Genomic DNA, 6000 nt, shown 5'->3' on the forward strand with positions numbered 1-6000 from the left:
AGGAATTCTGGACAAAGTGGAAACAACAAAAATGCATCAATATATTGAACTGTTAGAGACACCAAGCTGTTCTATGACTGGCTCTCTTTGGCATATGTTTTCACAGGGAAGAAAAGATGGGAAAAAATAGGAAAGTGAACTTTAAAAGTGCTTAAAGACAAACCTGTACTCAAAAATTGTTATATCTTACATAATCACATTAGGTAGCTGCTAGGGTATATTTGGAAACCAACGGGTTTCATCTGGTTTGCCCTTTATAGTTAGCTATTTTCCCCCTCCAATCTTGGTTAATTTGCATTAGTTGTTTAATTAGTTTTTCCTTTGCTGGAATATTAGTTCCATAACTTTACCTCAAGATCCTTGCATGCCATCTTGTTTACAATATTCACTGAAGACAAATTTCTTTATTGATGAATGAATTAGAGAAATCATTATGATAAATCTCCTCTCCAGACAAGTTATTTTCTCAGTATTCTATGCCAATGTGTACTTTTTTCAATTCTTTTTAATTGTGTTGATTTCAAAATAAATGTACTCTCAGTCCTTTTTCTGTCCACATCCTTCCCATCCTTCAAAATCTTGCTCAGACTCCATTGGCTTTTTAAATGTACACTGTTCACTCCTATTCTAAAGTTTCATGTCACCTAATGCATTTAGCATTTAATCATATATCATCTTTTTTATTCCTTATCTTTTCAAGATTAATGATTCCTTGAAATCAGAATGTCTGATTCATTCACTTCCATCTATCTCAAATTTCTTCTAGCAAAATACTTTGATTTATTGATGAGATAACTGGAAATAATGAAAGTGAAAATCTATTGAAAGAATGAAGGAATGGGACCAGTAGAGTACAAGAATTCACAGCATAGTAATGTAGAATACTAACCCTACTGGATCAGTATCAACCCTTGAATGTAATAGCAAGAGTCAAAAAACTGCCTAGTGCTGTGTATATATTAAATGTTTAGTAAATTTATGTGGAATGCATAGATTAATACATTAAGCCTACAGTTAATTAACCCATGCTCAGTAACTCCAACAGCATTACTCTTACAGCCATTCAAAAAATGAAACCACTACTTTTATTTTCCAATCTCTCATTTTGACTATATAAACAAGCTTCATCTAGAGGAGTTGAAAAACACATGTGATCCCTGGTATGTTCTTCCTACTTTTCCCTACATAGAAAAGAAAAATTGAGTCTTTCCTTCACAGTCACCAGGCTGTAGAGCAGCAGCTGTGTTGTAATCATTTACTAAAGATAAAAGTTACTAATGAAATTTAGACATGGGTCCAACTTCAGGGGAGTTGGTTCATTTGGTGCATAAGAAAATACAAACTAATAATAAAAAAGGCAAAATAACCTATCCCTTGGCTATTATTATGTGTAATAGCTAACTTAAAAGTAAACAAAATTGCTGAGTTGGATCTCAATATTAGACCAGATTCAGATTTCAATGAGCCTGAGCTTTAACCAGTAGCCCAAAGTCACCCCCACGCCTTAGGTAAAAACAGTGCTGGGAGAACAGACAGCACTTCAGAGAACTCTGGTTACCAAGAAGATAACCAACGTCAGGGGAAAATACCAAGAAACTATTGAAACCTGAGGGAACAGTGTGAAGGAGTTATTTCATTTTGTTTGTCAGTAAAATCAGCTTCCTGCAGAACCTTTAAGGAAATGGGCTGTGAGCGTGACTAATTGGGGACTGAATGTTTGGTTTGAGATGCTGCAGAGTGGAAGAGCATGTTTGGGTTGATAGTCCCACAGCTCAGTAATGAACAATCACAGATAGATATTGCATGATCCAGACCCAGAGAAGGCTGTTCTTGCAGGTATAGCCAGGCTGGTATTCCAGTCTTGATAAAAAGCCACTATAAGGTCTATTCATTCTGAGAAGAGCGACTATCCACCTCCCCCTATGAATGCCAAGTACAGTACGCCAGAAGAAGCAGCTGATATGCTTTGTACGAAAGTATATGGGGCTGGCTTTATGATGACCAGGATGTTCCCCTGAATACCCTGTGTTTCCTGCACTTCATACAGATTCTTTACCCACTGAGTCATAGGTTCATTAATAAGATAATGGGTGAGGGCAGAGAAAACAATCAAGAGACTGTCTTAGCAGGGTGGATATTTTAAAATGGTTATTAAGAAAAAAAAGTAATAAAGCAAATATTTATAGGAATGAAGCAAGAGGAAAAAGAGTCATGAGACTCACCCCAGCAGGGTGGAAATTTTTAAATGACTATTAAGAATTGGGATAAATAAAATACACACTGATGGAGTTAAAAAAAAAAAAAAAGCTTAAGTACAACACTACCAAAGGTTGAGAGGGTTGAAGGGACCCCGACTTGTCCCTCAATATTAAAGTGCCTCAGACAAGTCCAATTTATTTCTCCCAGTTTGGAAAAAAAATTTTACAGCCTGAATATAGGGATTACAATTAGAAATCTGACCAACAGTCATTTGTACTTGTGGCAGGGGTTGAGGAGAAGAATCAAGTTAAAGATTGACAAATGATCCAGTGGTCCCTTGGCTTGACTCCTCATTGGGGACCCAAAGCCTTTTGTACAAGTGTGGGTAAAATAGGAGGGAATGAAGGAGGACTTTCCAAGACTCCTTGATATAGGAATCTCAAATTGTGGTACCAAAACCCACTGGTGAAGCCCTGGCACAGGCTAAAATTGGATTGAGAAAACAGAAAAATGTGAGAGCCAGTAAGACTTCCGTATCCTGATAAGTTGGAATGTTTCAACAGACTTTATGTGAAGTGGTTGTGTCTTCCTTACCTGAATGTTTTATGGGGATAGATACTAGGTCTGGCTGGGAAACTCATCCTCTATCTAATATTGTAAAGCAAAACCCTATTGATGAAATCCTAATAGAGGCTACAGTTAAGAATATAAGAGTTGACGGAATTATAGTAAAAGTTTATGGGAGAATTGATATGTTTGGACAGACTTTAAGTGAAGTGGTTGGATCTTTTTTTAAACTTGATTATATTCATGGATGAAGCTTGTGTTTGGGGAATGTTTCCCCTGCTGCTGCTGCTAAGTCGCTTCAGTCATGTCTGACTCTGTGCGACCCCAAAGACTGCAGCCCACTAGGCTCCCCTGTCCCGGGATTCTCCAGGCAAGAACACTGGAATGGGTTGCCATTTCCTTCTCCAATGCATGAAAGTGAAAAGTGAAAGTAAAGTCGCTCAGTCGTGTCTGACTCTTAGCGACCCCATAGACTGCAACCTACCAGGCTCCTCCGTCCATGGGATTTTCCAGGCAAGAGTACTGGAGTGGGGTGCCATTGCCTTCTCCAAAAGTTTCCCCTACCTCTATTGAAAACAGAAGGCATGTAAATCTGCCTTCCAAGGGATACTAATTGGACAGCTAGGACATGATAAATAGAAATTAGTAAGATTGATTGAGATCTCACAGTGTGGAATAGAAGCTGGAGAACTGGAGTGGAAGGTGGTTGGGGACAAATTCTCATACATAATAATGCTACCTGGAGCCCTGACTGAAGCTTATGGCAGAAACCTGTGGGCACCTCCCAGCAACTATTACTGGAACTCTGTATTAGAGAATTTTTATTTGAGAGGTATTTTCTACCTCACTGTGCATGCTAAGGCTCTTCAGTCATGTCCAAGCCTTTGCATCGCTGTCGATTGTAGACTGCCAGGCTCCTCTGTCCATGGGGTTCTCCAGGCAAGAATACTGTAGTGGGTTGCCATGCCCTCCTCCAGGGGATCTTCCTGACCCAGGGATTGAACCCATGTCTCCTGTGGCTCCTGCATTGCAAGCAGATTCTTTACCACTGAGCCACCAGGGAAGCCCACTCTACCTCACTATCAGACATTAATTGAAGCTACCCAATGACTGAAAGACATAAAATGATCTTGACATCTGCAATACTCATAATGTCTAGGGCAATATCAGAAAAACGCTCTAATAGGGATGGAAATACCCCCAGAGAGTTCCATAATATAATGGAAATTATTTATACAGAGTAATGTTGCTGACAAAGGTCTGTGTCATTAAGGCTATGGTCTTTCCAGTAGTCATGTATGAATGTGAGAGTTAGACCATAAAGAAGGGAGACCGCTGAGGAATTGATGCTTTCAAACTGTGGAGCTGCAGGAGACTCTTGAGAGTCCCTTGGACAGCAAGGAGATCAAGCCAGTTAAACCTGAAAGAAATCAACCCTGAATACTCATTGGAAGGACCGATGGTAAAGCTGGAGCTCTAGTCTTTTGGCCACCTGATACTAAGAGCTGACTCATTGGAAAAAAAACCTGATTCTGGAAAGATTGAAGACAGAAGAAGAGGGCAGCAGAGAATGAAAGGGTTAAATAACATCACAGATTCAATGGATATGAACTTGGGCAAGCTCTGAGAGATTGTGAGGGACAGGGTGGCCTGGTATGTTGCAGTCCATGGGGTCGCAAACAGTCAGACATAACTTGTCAACTGAACAACAACAAACATGTTGCCTGAGGAAAGGCAAGGCAGAGATACTCATGAGCAAGGAGTCACTCCCCCTAGGACTGACTTTAGAACTGTAGGAGGAGCTACTAGAGTCTATTGTCACTTGAATAGTGTCCTTCAAACAGCTCTCAAGTAACCAACCGTGGATGGCAGTTCCACAGTGAATGGATAGCTTATTTGAAAAGTCACCATTCTTATCGAAGAAGGTAAAAACAAATCAGCTCAGCTCTGTGGGCTGAACTTCACTCTGTTTTTCTAGCACTGATGGGAGAATTCAATAGTGGAAAAGAAAAAGCCCCTATGTTTGGGTTTTCACTGATTCATGGGCAGTGGTCATTGGCATGGCCATATGGTCCAGCAAGAGGACAATGGAAACCTGGTCCATCTGGGGCACATCCCTACAGAAACCTCTGTAGGAATTTGGGGGGTACATTAAAAGAGGGCATATCAATGCTCATCCAAAATAACCCATCCAGATTTAGAAGATGATTAGAATTGATGGGGTCCAGGGCAGGCCACCCTCAAGTATGCTACTTTGGCATATTAACTGTTTTAAACAAAAGTCACCTAAGAAGCAACCAGTATAAGGACATTCTGGCCCTCCTTTGTTCCCCTGAAAGCAGGAAATAAATCTCCCAGGTGAAAAGTACCCTCCTTGTACCAGAAGGGAGGAGGCATCCTTGTCACTGGAGATAGAGAACTTAGGCTGATAAGCCTATATAAACAAACCTTGTTACTCCTCTTTGTCATGTAAATTCCTAACAAATTTATTGTTTCTTTGTATAAAAATTGCCTGCTTTGGTCACTTCTTTGAGTCTTATATTTCTATGAGATACCATACTTGTAAAATAAAAATTTGTGTGTTTTTTTCTCTTGTGTCAATTTAATTATTCAGTCAGCAAAGAACCAAGAGAAGGGAAAGGGTGTTTTTTTTTTTTTTCCTCCTTACAGAATCAACAAGCAGTTATCCCTTTGTGCTCACTTAAAGTGGCCTCCTGGGTCCATGAAATGAGTGGATCTGAAGATATTGCAGCAGTGCAGAAATGAGCTGAATCTAGACACAGTCCTTCTGCCCCTTTGAGGCAAAGATTCTAATAAAATCTGTTTATTTACCAACAAAAGTGATAGAGCCTGCAGCTACCTCTGTGGCAGATTTCCAAGGGGGAAGGTTCTGTTCATAGCCAGCAAGTGAGACTGGTGCTGATGGCCATGGGCCCTGGCAGAAATAGACACTATCTCTGGACCGTATTTTGTTCACTCAGTGATAGATGCAAATGCTCAGAATATTATAAAATAATCAGAATAGAAAAGACTGCCCCAATCTGGATAATTGGCTATCGTTTCTTCAGGCTAAAGAACACAACTTGCAAATCAGAACGTCTAACAATGAGCAGTGAGACATCCTCCTCAGAGTACCAGCTCGATGGAGAATTAGAATGGGCAATGGCAACACTGGTCTTCTAGAACTGCGGGAGATACAGGCAGGAAGGTCCAGCCTACACATACCTTCATGAG

Source organism: Bubalus bubalis, chromosome 10 (assembly GCF_019923935.1).
Source record: "Bubalus bubalis isolate 160015118507 breed Murrah chromosome 10, NDDB_SH_1, whole genome shotgun sequence".
Classification (NCBI taxonomy): domain Eukaryota; kingdom Metazoa; phylum Chordata; class Mammalia; order Artiodactyla; family Bovidae; genus Bubalus; species Bubalus bubalis.